Source organism: Rutidosis leptorrhynchoides, chromosome 8 (assembly GCF_046630445.1).
Source record: "Rutidosis leptorrhynchoides isolate AG116_Rl617_1_P2 chromosome 8, CSIRO_AGI_Rlap_v1, whole genome shotgun sequence".
Taxonomy (NCBI): Eukaryota; Viridiplantae; Streptophyta; class Magnoliopsida; order Asterales; family Asteraceae; genus Rutidosis; species Rutidosis leptorrhynchoides.
The window spans coordinates 64,247,780-64,266,065 of record NC_092340.1 but is presented as its reverse complement, the minus strand read 5'-3'; positions in this window follow the sequence as shown (position 1 = coordinate 64,266,065).

Below are 18,286 nucleotides of genomic sequence, written 5' to 3'. Positions count from 1 at the left end.
AGTATCATCATTTTGATTCAATTTTTATCATCATTTCTTAGCTAAACACACACACTTTCATAACCCTTAAACACCTACTTCAATTCAGCAAGTTACCATGAAGATCTAGCCATAAAAACAAGCCTTAATCTTCATAAGAAAAACCTTCCAAGAACACTTCAATAATCCTTCCAAGTATACAAGTTTACTTCCAATCTTTCAATCCCACTCCACCACTCTTTTGGATCTAGGGTTTTTCTTATCTCTTACAGTAACTTTGTCCAAGTAACTTGAGGTAGTAACCTTATTCATAACTTTATTCGATTCATCTTTATATAGCTATCTTATTTTATGTTGTAAAATTTTAACAACAAGAACATAGTTTGAATGATTTCAAACTTGTTTGCAAACTAAATAGATCCTTCTAACTTAACTTTTAAAATACTTCAAAACCTGTAATATATCATAATGATATACTAACTTAACAAGATATAACTTGGTTTTACAAAGAACACCTTAAAAACTGAATCTACGTCGTCGGAGTGCAACCGGGGGCTGTTTTGGGTTGGATAATTAAAAACCATCTTGAACTTTGAATTGGAAGTTAATGTTCTGGAAAAATGATATTTTTTATGAATATGTTAACACATAAAAATTTCATGGTTTAACTCAAAGTGTAAGTATTTTTAGAAAAATGATCATTAAATGTTGTTTTTATGATGGAAAATGATCACTTTCATAAGTTTCACCAAAGTTTGACCTATAACCTGTGATTTCGAATACAAACTAAGGTATTTTCAGTTCATATTCTTAAAATTTGACTCGATCCAAGGAAGTGGCAAGTTGAACCAACAAAAACGGAGTTGTAATGAAGAAACTACGACTAAAACAAGATTGGGTATCCGAAGTTAGTTTAGCTACGAAAATATTTGGAGAAAAAGTAAATTAATCATATCTTTGCTAATTAATATGATATTTTATATATATTTACTTATGTTTTGATTTTATATATTTCAGGACCACCCGTAAATAACACGAGAAGATTAATCATAAGACCTCATGATTGTACACAACACGTCATTTGACAACACGGTACTTTATGTACGCAACACGTCATTTGACAATATGTACCATGGGTCGAGATTAATTCTGATCAATACGAATATGATGAGGTCTTTATTTATTTTATTGAGCAACTAATTGTGGACCATTAACATCGGACTGCTAACTACGGACTAAGAAAATATTAAAAGTATTATAAGTATGTATATATATATATATATGTAACGATTACTTGAAAAGAAAATATGTTGATATATTATATATATGGTTAGGTTCGTGATATCTATCGGAGACCAAGTCGAGTTAAATACCTTCAAGGCAAAAGTGAGTATATAGTCCCACTTTTAAACTCTAAATATTTCTGGATGAGAATACATGCATTTTATGATTTACGTTATGGACACAAGTGATTAAAAATATATATTCTACGTTGAGTTGTACCACTGGCATACTTCCCTGTAACTTGGTAACTACTATTTACATGAGGTATTGTAAACGCGAATCATGTTGATAGATCTACCAGGCCTGACAACCCCAACCGGACTGGACGACCAGTATTCAACGGTTGCACAGTACTTCGTTTCGGTGACTACACTTGGTACGGTGTAGTAAGATTTCATAATAAAGGGAATATGCGACGTTGATTAAATGTTAAGTATGGTTATCAAGTGTTCAACAACTTAGAATATTTTTATTAAAACGTTTATATATGAAATCTTGTGGTCTATATTTATAACGCTGCCGAAATTAAACCTATATCTCACCAACTTTATGTTGACGTTTTAAGCATGTTTATTCTCAGGTGATAACTAAAAGCTTCCGCTGCAACATGTTGATTTTAAGCAAGATCTTGAGTATGCATATTTGTGTCAAAAATAAAACTTCATATCGGAGAAGTTGTAATATAAAATATGTTGGAACTCGTGTTGTTATCATCACATGTAAAGTTTGTAAGGCTAAGATTATCGCTAAACGATAATCATTATTATGTTGTTTAAACCTTGTATTTGTAATAAAAGTTATGGTTTGTATTGTAAAAACGAATGCAGTTTTTGAAAAACGTCGCATATAGAGGTCAATACCTCGCGATGAAATCATATGTTATTGTATTTGTCCTTGTGGTTAAGGCCGGGTTATAGCACACGGCCCTTCACTATGTTACTAAGTTCGAGAACACGATGGACGCTAAACTTATGGTGTCAAAAGATCCGGTATTGCACAGGTTACTAATATGGAAAGATATATTGCGGTAAAGTTGGCTACCTGGTATGGTTGACACGATACACTGTGATATTTGTTGGGTGTGACTAAAGATGAGCTGGAAGAAAAGTAGTAAGAGTCTGTATAGTGAAGTTTCTGGTGTTGATCTTATTAACTCATTCATTACTGCAGTTTTTTTGTGTGTGGTTAGTACATATCCATGTATGTTTACTTGCAGGATACAAGGAGTTGCTACTTTCGCTCACTTCCATAGCATGTGACGATGTAGGTTGAATTTGTAAATGGATTATTCGTGTGTATATGTTATATCTCAGAATGCATATGTGTACATATGTATACAGAATAGAGAAAATGAAAGAGAAAAAAAATGATTGAGAATGTGTGTTGGTTTTAGTTGGTGGTCATAATCATATCTTTGTATAATATGTTTTGTATATGAATTTTATATATATTAGAGGTAAATATAGATAGTGGTGATATGCAGGTAAAACAAATAAATCAATTTTTGCACAGTGAAGGATTTTGGTGTTTTGTTGGTGGAGTTGACAAGGAACAGAAAAAGTGTATGTACACTAATCAAATTTTTAATATCATTTACTAATCAAATGGTAATGGTTGTTTGGTAGTTTGATTTGCTCGTCATAGAATTTTGATCAGGTACAGATTTAGGTATAAAAAATTTAAAAGAGAAATTGATGGCTAACTGCTTTTGTCAAGCTCCTGTGATGGGACTCGATTTGTGATTCAGTTTAGGGACAAACAAAAATGGATTACAGTTTTGATTGCAATTGGTAACCAATCTGTACGATCTTCTTAACTTTATGTTTTATATAATTAAGTTTAATGATTAATGATTTAGTAATTATATAAATAATAATAATAATTATATTAATAATAATAATAAGTACTAATGATACAACTAATAATAAAAATGGTATTATAAATCTTAAAATGTATTATTTCCTAATAACAATAATTTGTATGTTTCAATTTCTATATATGGCATTTAATAGTTATATATTTCATATACTATAATATACATACAATCTAAATTTTAGTATAGAATCATATATATATATATATATATATATATATATATATATATATATATATATATATATATATATATATATATATATATATATATATATATATATATATATATATAGATAGATAGATTTATTTTAATAACAGCTTGATTATTTTTGTATATTATTTTACATTTTTATTTATAATAATAATTTCATTCAACGATTAATAACATTTATTATGTACATATATTTATTTGTATTTATATATATATCTACTCACAAATAGTTGTTCGTGAATCGTCGGGACTTTGGTCGAGGTTAAATGAATGTATGAACACATTTTAAAATTCTTGAGATTTAACTTAACAACTTTGCTTATCGTGTCGGAATAATATAAAGATAAAGTTTAAATTTGGTCGGAAATTTAAGGGTCGTCACAGTACCTACCCGTTAAAGAAATTTCGTCCCGAAATTTGAGTGTGGTGGTCATGGCTAACAATAGAAATGTTTTCATGATGAATATGAGTTGATAATTAGAATTTTATCATCATTGATTAATATAGATAAACAATTCGATTATGTGCAATGTACGAGTGAAGCTGTCACAAAAGAGTGAAATGAGGAATTTAAGATTCGTCTTACTTTTGATGTAGTCACGTTTGAATTTAGAAAATAAGGTGCATCTTAACTATTGACGTTGTCTAGGTTGAATTCCGGAATTTAAGGGATTTAGAGAAAATCTTCGAAATCTAAAAGATTTGATTCTTCGACGAATAAGGAAATTAAGATCTCTATATTTAAATACGGTGATCTGCCTCGGTTACTCTGTCTGATATTTCCATTACAAATTAAGCTTTTCCATTCCATTATCCTCACCATTCCTATACTCAATTTCTAAATTCAAAAGATTATGAAAATGCTTAATCCAGTTCTGATTCTTGTTCTTATTCTCACTATCGCAACAATCATTCTCCTTTTCCAATTACCACCGGAGGAATCTATTTTCTTCTACTTCGCTCTTGGGGTTATAATGTTTTTAATTCTCCCGTGTCTTTATGTTGCGATAAACATTGATATACACGGTTTGTAATTCCTGTGTTTGTGATCGGCTTTATATTTTCCTTTATTTTTCGGAGCTCCATGCTCTTGTTTCTCTTCCCGACTCCAAGTCAAGCGAATAATGGTCCAGAATTCGTAGATATAGGGTTTCGAATGATCTTAATGTTCTAAACAAGAAAGAACGTAATAGCACGATTTGATTTGTCAAATTACCAGAATCACTGAGAATAGAACTATCAAGAATATATTTTCTTGGTATGTTCAGAGGTTAATTAAAATGAAAGAATCATGTAACATGGTACATGATGATGGTATGATCTGTGAATCATCACGTTCCATTAGAAACTCATTATGACTTACTGTAATATAATCACGTTGGCCAAGCGCCATTATATTATACTAACTCATGCTTCAATTCCCAACACTTCTCCACAATTCATTCATAATTTATACTTAGATTTTACAAAAGTTTCCAATATTATGGAATACAGAAAGCATGAAGAAGTAGATAATTTCAGACAAGAATATTTATGAAAATATCCTCAGAATTATCGAAGATATTTATGATGATATTTTTGAATTTCTAAGTTCGAAGATTGATGAAGAAAAATTTTTCGCAAGATTTTAACATGACTTCGGGGCAAGATATACGCAGAAGACTTCATTGGATACAGAATTATCTGGATTCTTTGAATATAGGGTATGATCCTTGTATTTGTCCTTGGTTTTCTTCATGGTTTGCTCAATCCGTTTTTCAGTACCAAATTTTCTATCGAGCATTCCCAACACTCGATTCTTTATCATTAAACTCTTGGCCATCTAGGCCATCTACAATTTTACTGTTTCCTCTGCATTTAATGCGGCCATATCTGGATTGTCGGTTATCCATCCGTGGTGGTTTTTAAGAGAATTGTGTCTTTAGATGATTAAACGCTGATGGTAATATGGTGGAATATAAAAGGTTCTCTGGTAATAATAAATGAGCACGCATATATATCAAGGTTATAATAAGGTTGTTTTGAATGGGAAGTCGATGCTGTCTTGTTGGAGCTGTGACAAAATTGGCTATTTTGAAAAAGAATTGCAAAGTTATTTTCGGTAATAACAACGCCAAAGAAGCTAGCAAAGATACGTTTTAAATGTTTTTCTCAGGTTCCGAGTGGTTTTCAGGTGCATAGCTATATGCATCAATCTTTTCTTCCGTAGATGAAGTGCGGTTGGTTCATCCTTTCGATTGAGGTGTTTTCAAGAATCATGAAAGGTTTGGAACGCAGATTGTCATTGGCAAGATACAAATGAGGTTTAAGATGAAATCAAGTGGCAAACTTGAAGAATTATTTAGTTTCATATGTTATAATCAATATTTTAATTCATTTTAATTGTCCAATGTTGGTCCTCAGTTGATAGTTCACAGTTAGTAATTCAATAATTCATATATAATTTAATATATAATATTCGAATTAAATAATACGTATCGTGACCCGTATACATGTCTCAGACTCGATCACAACTCAAAGTATATATATTATTGTAGAATCAACCTCAACCCTGTATAGCTAACTCCTGCATTACTGCATATAGAGTGTCTATGGTTATTCCAAATAATATATATAGATGCGTCGATATGATATGTCAAAACCTTGTATACGTGTCCCGATATTTAAAGTGCGTAAAATAAATAGCAGGAAGTAAATGACGATAAATAAAATTGCGAGAATGTAAATTGAGATAATTAAATTGGAGTAAATAAAATGTAACCAGTTAGCTAGGAACAGTTAGCTAGGAACAGTTAGCGTGGATTCTTAACAAAATTCTTCCCATAGTTAAATTGTTTGTTTCTAACAAATTTTATTTTGTCCAATGTTTTCTTCATTATACCACTTATTGGATTCTGAGAAGTCAAAATCCAAATATAAAATTTGAATCAAAATGGTTACTCTGTGGTGAACAGATTCGTATATCGGTGAATGTAAATAGTATAGTAAATGACTGTTGAATCAAATTCGAAGAATGTACAATGTAACTTATTAATGTGAAATCTAAATATTCCTAGGGTTTTACCTACCCGTTAAAATATTTTCACCATTAACATTTTGTACCAAAGAACTTTTAATTACAATATTTATGAAAATATATATACATATATATTTTCTTCAGATGTAATCATGGATTTAATGAGTAAATATGATATTAATCTCATTTGCTTTTCGGTTTGAGCTGGAATAAGTAATCTCTAAAACCTTTTGAAACAACATATTCTTCGCAGAATATTTATGAAGTTATGGTTCAATACTTCATTGTTCATTGTTGTTGGTACTCATCGGTATATATGGTGCGTACGATGTTGTCGTTAGTGGTAAAGATTTTGATGTTGAGGTGTGGGATGCGGATGTTGATGTTGGTGGTACTGGTTATGCTGCTGGTGCTGCTACTGGCGTTTGTAACCTTCGCACCATATTCTCTAAAGCCACTACCCGAGCGCGAAGTTCGTTAACTTCTTCCATCATCGCGGGATGGTTGACGGTTGGAACGAGCAGATGAATAAGGTTTAGAATTGTAGAGATTATGTAATCGTTGAGAGCTATTCTGGAGATGAGAGTGAAAATGGTATTTCGGTTTGGTTCGCCGGTAAGTGTTTCAGATTGTTCACCAAGAGGTGAATTCGGTTGGTGGAAAGGATCACCTTCTTCTTGTCTCCAATGATTTAGTATACTACGAACCCATCAGATGAATTGGGGATGGCTGATTGGTTGATTCATTCTGGTGACACTGCTTTCAGAGCTTAGGTGAAACTCCATATCGAAATCCGAGGAACTTGAACTGGTGACGAGTTCCATTTCGTACGATTGAATAAAGGAATTTTTGATATGAAATGAGTTTTGGCTATCGGATGGTATTCTAATTACATAGAATATCTATATATATATAGAACAAAGGATTTCGTAGATTACGGAGGGATTTACAGAATATGTCAGGCAAAGTTTTACAGTAATAGATCCGCTAAGATATGAATTTATCTACACAATGTCTATGCAATAGAGGCAGTAAGACATGTCTAGACTAAGAATGATAAGCAGGTAATTTCTTAAGGATGATAAGCAGATGATTTTCGACTAAAAATGATAAGCAAAACTTTTGACATGCAGACACAGTCGAAGTCCAGACTCACTAATGCATCTAAATAACTATCAGTTAGATACACTAATGCAAGACCTGGTTCGCTAAGACCACCGCTCTGATACCAACTGAAAGGACCCGTCCTAATCCATCTGGACGAAGTCTTCAACAGTTGGTCCCATTGCGAGGTTCTGACCTCTATATGCCATGAACAACTCCATGTAATATGAGCAAATGCACAGCAGAAGATATCTTTCATACCTGAGAATAAACATGCTTTAAAGTGTCAACCAAAAGGTTGGTGAGTTCATAAGTTTATCATAAAACAATAAAATTCATCATTTTGATAGACCACAAGATTTAAATCCTGCATGGTACAAATGGGCCCGAATCCTATACCCACCTGTAATGTACATGCGATATCTTTTAAATACAGTACACATTTCTCGTGTACGAAATCCATTTTTCATAAATCATAGTAACCGTACACATATCTCGTGCACAAAAACTAATACACATAACCTGTGTATAAAAATCATTCTCTCGATACATAACATTCACATCAATTGGTGGCAATTATCATGTCCACATAATTCAATGGTGGCAATTATCATGTCCACATAATTCAACGGTGGAAATTATCATGTCCACATAATTCAACGGTGGCAATTATCATGTCCACATAATTCAACGGTGGCAATTATCATGTCCACATAATTCAATAATAATCCGCAGAACTTCTGTCTGCATAATAATTCATTCGATGAATATTTTGCTTGTGTCTATCTCGTCAAACATTTATAAAAATATTTCATGTATTCTCAGTTCAAAATATATTTCAAAAGCATTTAATAAAGCAGTTGTAAAAATAGCGCATGTATTCTCAGTCCCAAAATTTAAAGAGTAAAAGGGAGCAAATGAAACTCACCTAATGTATTTTGTAGTAAAAATACATATGGCTAAATTGAACAATGCAGGGTTGGCCTCGGATTCACGAACCTATATCATTTGTATATATATTAAAACATATTCTTGTAATCGAATAAATATATATATTATTATTAATGATATAATTTTTTATATTATTAACTGATATGTTTTTCATTGTTAAATGTAATCATTTGTATATAAAAGTATTAATATAGTTAAATTATGTATGTTAAAAATATTTTTATTGATATCGTTTTATATTAATAACTTGTTTGTTTCGTAAATGTATTCATTTTTTGTACTTTAAATAAATAAAAATATAGTTATATTATATGTATTAATTATAGTTTTATATAACTAAGTTATTTGATAAAATAATATTAATGTTAAAAATAATAATAATAGTTATACTAATAACAATTTTACTTTTACTAATAATGATCTTTTTAACAATAATGTTAACAACAATAATATCAATAATGCTAATAATAATAATAATTGTAATAATAATAATAATAATAATAATAATAATAATAATAATAATAATAATAATAAGGATTAGGATAATATAATAATAATAATAATAATAATAATAATAATAACAATAATAATAATAATAATAATAATAATAATAATAATAATAATAATAATAATAATAATAATAATAATAATAATAATAATAATAATAATATTAGTTATAATTTTATACTTAAATAAAGATAACCGCGTTTGATGAGTTCCAAAATCAGATCGAGCATATCAGGAGTAGAACGCAGAAAAGAAAAAGAAGAAAGAAAAAAAAATGAACTCATCATCGTACAATCAACCAACAATCCTCTTCATCATCAATAGATCAATTAAACAGTGAGCAGGTCATCTAATCGTCATCACCTTGGTTCGATCATCAGTCACCATCGTTGATCAACATTATCATTAGGTATAATGATTTTATTTATTTAATTGGATTCGGAATTAGTTGAATAACTCAAAAGCATTTATCATATCGATAACTCGATTAGTCCTTCGATTTCACTTCTCATTGACGTATTGAGTTACCGGTGAAATTAGGGTTTTGATCTTGATACAATTCGAATCAATTTGATTAAAGGTATGAATTTATATTCATTCATAAATTATACTGAGTATTTTAGATTTCTGATTGATTTGATAATTTATTTGGTTAAGTTCTAGGTTTTGATATCTTCATAGTTACAATAGGTAATTGAAAATAAAAATCAGATAAATGATCACGCACATAGATTTAAAACAGTACCTGCTTTCTCGTGGTCTATACTTTCGAACAGAGCAAAAATAATCGAGATAGGAGTAAGTAAACAAGGGAGATGTACTTGGTTGATGATTTGATTCGAAATAGAAATCAGTACATAGCCAAACGATAGTTGTTCTTGGTAGTGGATTCGCAATGAATTAAGAAGGAGAATTAAGGGAGTAATTGATATGTACTGTGGTGGTTTTGTGTGTTGGTAGGGTGGTGGTTTTGGTTACATGGAGATAGCAAATCAGCTAAAATATCAATGGTTTGGTTAAAACTGGTCCCGTAACTAAAGTTGTTCTTGTTCCGGATGCAGCTGTGACTGGTTGAGGAGTCACTACCCTTTACTAGGTTACTAAGTTCGAGAACACGATGGACGCTAAACTTATGGTGTCAAAAGATCCGGTATTGCACAGGTTACTAATATGGAAGGATATATTGCGGTAAAGTTGGCTACCTGGTACGGTTGACACGATACACTATGATATTTGTTGGGTGTGACTAAAGATGAGCTGGAAGAAAAATAGTAAGAGTCTGTATAGTGAAGTTTCTGGTGTTGATCTTATTAACTCATTCATTACTGCAGTTTTTTTTTGTGGTTAGTACATATCCATGTATGTTTACGTGCAGGATACAAGGAGTTGCTACTTTTGCTCACTTCCATAGCATGTGATGATGTAGGTTGAATTTGTAAATGGATTGTTCGTGTGTATATGTTATATCTCAGAATGCATATGTGTACATATGTATACAGAATAGAGAAAAAGAAAGAGAAAAAAAAATGATTGAGAATGTGTGTTGGTTTTAGTTGGTGGTCATAATCATATCTTCGTATAATATGTTTTGTATATGCATTTTATATATATTAGAGGTAAATATAGATAGTGGTGATATGCAGGTAAAACAAATAAATCAATTTTTGCACAGTGAAGGATTTTGGTGTTTTGTTGGTGGAGTTGACAAGGAACAGAAAAAGTGTATGTACACTAATCAAATTTTTAATATCATTTACTAATCAAATGGTAATGGTTGTTTGGTAGTTTGATTTGCTCGTCATAGAATTTTGATCCGGTACAGATTTATGTATAAAAAATTTAAAAGAGAAATTGATGGCTAACTGCTTTTGTCAAGCTCCTGTGATGGGATTCGATTTGTGATTCAGTTTAGGGACAAACAAAAATGGATTACAGTTTTGATTGCAATTGGTAACCAATCTGTACGATCTTCTTAACTTTACGTTTTATATAATTAAGTTTAATGATTAATGATTCAACTAATAATAATAATAATTTCCTAATAATAAATAAATAATAATAATAATTATATTAATAATAATAATAAGTACTAATGATACAACTAATAATAAAAATGGTATTATAAATCTTAAAATGTATTATTTCCTAATAACAATAATTTGTATGTTTCAATTTCTATATATGGCATTTAATAGTTATACAGTTCATATACTATAATATACATACAATCTAAATTTTAGTATAGAATCATATATATATATATATATATATATATATATATATATATATATATATATATATATATATATATATATATATATATATATATATATATATATATATATATATATATATATATATATATATATATATATATATATATATATATATATATATATATATATATATATATATATATATATAGATTTATTTTAATAACAGCTTGATTATTTTTGTATATTATTTTACATTTTTATTTATAATAATAATTTCATTCAACGATTAATAACATTTATTATGTACATATATTTATTTGTATTTATATACATATCTACTCACAAATAGTTGTTCGTGAATCGTCGGGACTTTGGTCGAGGTTAAATGAATGTATGAACACAGTTTAAAATTCTTGAGATTTAACTTAACAACTTTGCTTATCGTGTCGGAATAATATAAAGATAAAGTTTAAATTTGGTCGGAAATTTCTGGGTCGTCACATAATTATATATATATATATATATATATATATATATATATATATATATATATATATATATATATATATATATATATATATATATATATATATATATATATATATATATATATATATATATATATATATATAAGATAGAGAGTAGAGAAAGATGTGTCAAAATTCGGCCAAAACACGCGAACTTTATAGGACCTGAGCTGATACTGTTCACCATGCGACCGCATGGATTTTGCACTTCCAGGCCATGCGATCGCATGGCCTGCTTTTCCAGCTCACATGCTTTTGTTTGCTTCTTGCCGACGGTTTTATAAATATAATATATATATATATATATATATATATATATATATATATATATAATTTTAAGAATTATTTATATATTATATTATATTTATGTGCATAGTTGACTTGTAATTTTTAGTCCGTTGCGTCGAGCGTTGAGAGTTGACTCTGGTCCCGGTTCCGGATTTTCGAACGCCTTTTCGTACAATTTAATATCTTGTATTTTGCGTTTTGCGGCTCGTACTCTTGTAATTTTGAGACGTTTCTTATCAATAATTTGAACCACTTTGATTGTTTTTGTACTTTTGAGCTTTTTGGTCGTTTGCGTCTTCAAATCGTCGAATCTGTCTTTTGTCTTCACCTTTTATTATTTAAACGAATATCACTTGTAAATAGAACAATTGCAACTAAAAGCTTGTCTTTCTTGAGGGATAATGTTATGAAATATATGTTCGTTTTTAGCATTATCAATATTCTATATGCATTTGTTAATGTCGGTTACTAGGTGTTCACCATATGAATGGATTTTTATACAGATGAGTGTTCCTGTATTATAATATTTGCAGATGAGTGTTCCTGCAGTTAACTATGAAAATGAAATCTTGTGGTCTATTAAAATATTGAAATGATTGTTATGATAAACCTATGAACTCATCAACCTTTTGGTTGACACTTTTAAGCATGTTTATTCTCAGGTATGAAAGAAATCTTCCGCTCTGCATTTGCTCATTTTAGCAATATTACTTGGAGTCATTCATGGTATATTTCAAAAGACGTTGCATTCAAGTCATTGAGTTCAAAAAGACTGTTATAAAAGATTAGTCATTCATATTAGGAGAATCATATATCATTTGTATCGAATGGTTATATTTTGAAATGAGTTGTCTTTCAACGAATGCAATGCTTGTAAAACGTATCATATAGAGGTCAAGTACCTCGCGATGAAATCAATTGAGATGTATTCGTCCAGATGGATTAGGACGGGTCGTTACATGTACTCTTACGAGTCCCATGAGGGCAAGATAGTTTATCTCCAAAAGGTTTAAGGGAAGGTTTTAAATTCGGGGTGAGAGGTAATTAGGCGACATTGGCGGCAGTCGTTCTTGATCACTTGTTTGTTTGATTATTTTTGTTTGTCGTTATGTATATTATGCGTCTGTTTGTTCGTTTTTTTGGTTTGCGGTTTATTTATAGGTCTTGTTTAAGTTTTGATTGCCCTATGTTGGTTGTTTATGGGCCCGGTTTGTTTGTTTGTTTGTGTTTTTCTTTGTGGCTCGGCTCACCCGCATTAGTTGTTAAGTTTGTTTTGTCGTTCAGGGTCTTGACGGGTTTTTCTCTGTGTTCGTTGAGTTCTTTCATCTTTTGATAAAGGCTATGGTTATAAAATTTAAGTTTTTTGTAAAAGTATAAAAATTAAAAATTGGGTTTTTAGTGTTGTAAATATCGAGGTTGTGGTGGCTTTGATGATATTAGTTTTGTTATTGTAATGATGTTTGTTTATGATTCTTTAATACGAACAATTTTTTTGTTTGACAAATAGATCATATGATTCGCTTAGGTCGACATCAATTATAGTAACTCATACGATCAAGGGCGGTACTATGTAGGGACGGGAGAGGGCCACGGCCATCCCTGAAGTTTGAGTAATAATGTAAATATCGTGTGTTTTAAAAGTAGTTTTATATATTTTAAAGGATATTGGTGTGTTTTTCACTTATGTGGCCCTCTTAAACTTACACCTTATCACTCTACACTCTCCCACTGTTGGTTTACTAGGTGCTCGTTTTAGAGTCCAAGTTCCAAAGTTACATACATCGATTTGTATATATCGTTGTATATCTTCTTATAATGAGTAAATACTTGAAAGTAGATAACCAAAGTTGTTGACTAGCCCTTCATATTTTTCTTTTCGCCGTTTAAAAACTATTCTTATCTGTAAATTTTATACATTATACTTATTCATAAAAAAAATTGTCGAATGGAGGTTTCTAACAATTAAAATGAGAGAAACAAATTTATAAAATAATTAAATCTTTACAATTTCTTAATCAAAAGCTACATGAACAAAATAAAAAGAAAATTAAAATAATTTCGTAGTTTTTTTATTTTCAATCTCAAGATACTACATTACATCTAAAATAGTGTTGTGAATTTACATATACCATCTCAAATAAATGTTGAGGGTTCTTACATATACGTATCTCAAATAAATGTTGAGGATTCTTAAGGTAGATTTACATACTTAATACCAAAAATTTATCATCTATTAGCTAAATGTCCGGTTTTATCGATCTCTCTAGCAAAGTTATCATTCGTCCATGCAGAATTATTTCCGGCCCTCCTGTAAATATTATTCAAGTTCCGTCACTGCATACGATTTTATGATCACTTTTATTTAATTTTAATATATAGTTTTCATATTTTCTTTTGTTTTTGAAAAAGTACTTGAAAAGTGATATTGATAGTAATATATAATTTTTTTTTGAACAGCGATTGGGATCACCCGAGGGGGACTTTACCACCCGTTGCGATCATCTCCCGTTTCGACTATGCCGATGCAGCGATAATAACCCCGCCCCCATCGCTACCCGAGAGGAAACCTTGAAACCGATCCAAGGGTACGGCCAAGTAAAACTCCCCTCTCCTTTACCCCCCACCCCCCCCCCCCCCCACACACACACACACACAAACGATATGGGAAAGATGCCATGGGTGAATACTTCATGGCATGGATGAAATTGTGTTTTTAATATGTAGCCAACGGGGTCGAACTCCTAACCTCCCCTAAAGGAAGCAGGCCACCAACCGCTGGACAACATCACAACTTCATTATCATTATAATTTTTTTAATAGCAAAACATATTAACATTATCAATTATACTAATCTAGGTGAGATTGTGAACAATACTGGGTCGATCCGACCAGACTGGGTTTAATCGGGTTCACCCATTCCGACTCGTTTTTTCTTTTTTGAAAAACTTTTTTTTTCCCATTATTTTTTTTTCAAATTTATTTACTTCATTTTTTCTTCCTTTTCCATTTTTTCTTTAAATGTTTAGTTAACCGACCTTTAACAACTTTTTTAAATGCAAATTAACCGACCCTTAACTAAAAAAAACACCCTACAACTAAGTTATTTTTTTATAACTTTCTTTTAGATCCTTTTTTCCTTTTTTTATTCGTTTATTTTCTAAATTAGTCTAACCATAGCTCTTAGAGCTATACTTAAGAATTTTTGAATACATAATTTGTTGTACATCAAGTTAGTGGGATGAGGTGGTTTTTAAAAGTCACTGACCAGTTACTAAATTATACAATAGTTTAATTTACGTCTCAGGTTTTTAAAGATAGCCCTTAGGACTAATGATAGAAAAACTCTTGTTTGTATATTTTTTTTTTTACCGTTTGATTATCTTGTCGTTAACTACGAGAAATCTCCTCGGAGCGAAGCGCGAGTTTTTTATACTCGTTAAAAACAATTCGCAAGGAGATTGATCAAAAATAAGAATGATGATTACCCAATTATTAAAAGTTAAAAACATATCTACTTTTCTGGAGTTTGAAAAGTCATAGATTCTATCATTTCACTAAGGCCACTTGCTATGGCTAGTGAAACACCACCGCCACCAGCCGCCAAGTGGTAACCACCACCACCAGCATTTCGTGAAAGCTGCAACGAGGGTAACGGGACTGATAGTGGGCTCGCTTTTTTTTTTCAAACTCAAATTCCTCATTTATTACTTTTTGATCTTTTCTTTTTAACATCTTCAAAAATCTAATAATTTTGAGATGAACTATACCATTCCGGCGCCCGCGACGGAGGCGAAGATGTGTTCGAAGATGACCGCCGCCAACCTCGGGCTGTGTGAGTTTGTAGACCAAGAAGAAAGTTCAATAATGGTATGATTATTTATTTTCACTTCATATTTCCAAATATATAGTAATCTGTAATATGTAAATATATTATATAGTTTTTATGGTGGTGTAGTCAATCAGTAAATGGTCTTTTACTTGAGATTTTTGAAGGTTTAGATGAATTATTCTTGATTTTGTTTGTGTAATGAAAACTGTTGAAAACTCTTGATTTTGTTTGTTTGATGAAAACTGTTTGTGTTTGATTTAATTTTTAATAATGTAATATTTTTATTTTATTTAATAAAATGTTATTTATATTTATTTATTGTATTTGAATAATAAATTTAAATTAATTAAAGTTTGATATGGAGTGTATGATAGTGAGTGTTCAGTGAAAGAAATGTGAAAGAAATGTTAAAGTGTTTGTGCTGATGTGGCAGGGAAAATGAATGTGAAAGACTTGAACCATAAGGTCACATACAATCATACAATTCTTTCACTGAACTTCTCTCCTCCGCATCAGCGCCACAGCAGGTCAGCAGCGCAAACCCTTTCACATTCCTTTCACTAAACACTCACAATCATACACTTCATTTCAAACTTTAACCAATTTAAATTATTATTTAAATACATAAAATAAATACCAATAACATTTTATTAAATAAAATTAAAACATTACATTTCTAAGAAATTAAAAAACATTACATAATTAAAAATAAAAGACAATACATAAAATATATATAAAAAAACGTTGCATAATTAATAAAAAAACAAATACGAACTTATTATTAAAAAAAGAGCTACTCGAGTGGTGTCGGGTCGTCGTCTTCGTCTTCGTCTTCATTTTGTTGTTCTTCGGTGTCTTCTTCGGTTAACAAGATCATCTTCATTCTTTGTCGATACTTTTGAAGTATTTATTGGTCTTCCGTTGGCAAGTCCGGGTTTATACTTGTGTTGAAAATTCGAAAGGCGCGATTCATTACTTTCATTAAAGACGATTACCGTTTTTGTTTTTGAGTTAAAGCAATTTCTTTTTGGGCCTCCAACAGTTGAGAACGAACTTCTTCGGATGAACAAGACGAGGCGGCATCGGACGAAGCCGATGTAGAGACCCATCCTAATTCATCCGGACGAAGTCCATATCGATTATAAACGATTCACAACAGTTGATTACATCGCGAGGTACTTGACCTCTATATGATACATTTTACAAACATTGCATTCGTTTTTGAAAAGACAATCTTTCATTACATCGAAAGTTGACGGCATGTGTAGAAACCCGTCCTAATCCATCCGGACGAAGTCCATATCGATCATAAATGATTCACAACAGTTGATTACATCGTGAGGTACTTGACCTCTATATGATACATTTTACAAACATTGCATTCGTTTTTGAAAAGACAATCTTTCATTACATCGAAAGTTGACAGGCATGCATACCATTTCATAATATATCCAACGATAATTGACTTAATAATAATCTTGATGAACTCGACGACTCGAATGCAACGTCTTTTGAAATATGCCATGAATGTCTCCAAGTAATATCTATAAAATGAGCAAATGCACAGCGGAAGATTTCTTTCGTACCTGAGAATAAACATGCTTTCAAGTGTCAACCAAAAGGTTGGTGAGTTCATTAGTTTAACATAAATAATCATTTTCATCATTTTAATAGACCACAAGATATTCATTTTCAGATCTCATAAATGTACGTCCCATGCATAGAGACCAAAATATCATTCATATGGATTGAACACCTGGTAACCGACATTCACAATATGCATATAAGAATATCCCCATCATTCCGGGATCCTCCTTCGGACATGATATAAATTTCGAAGTACTAAAGCATCCGGTACTTTGGATGGGGCTTGTTGGGCCCGATAGATCTATCTTTAGAATTCGCGATTCTTAGATTACCAGACTTAATAAAAAGGGGCATATTCGATTTCGATAATTCAACCATATAATGTAGTTTTGATTACTTGTGTCTATTTCGTAAAACAGTTATAAAAACAACACATGTATTCTCAGTCCCAAAAATATATATTGCAAAAGCATTTAAAAAGGGAGCAAATGAAACTCACAATACTGTATTTTGTAGTAAAAATACATATGACGACGTTGAACAATGCAGGGTTGGCCTCGGATTCACGAACCTATATCATTTGTATATATATTAAAATATATAATCGTAATCGAACAAGTTTATATATTATAACTTAAATTATATATTATACTTAGTTTGTGTATATTTTCAAAATGTTTAATATCTATATAATTAGTTATATTAATATATATATATATATATATATATATATATATATATATATATATATATATATATATATATATATATATATATATATATATATATATATGGTTAGTATTATATAAAAGATATCATTAGTTTGTTATATGTAAGTATTTATGTACTCGATAATAATGTTATTATTAAGCATATTTTATGTACAAAATATTTATCTGTGACAAAATGATA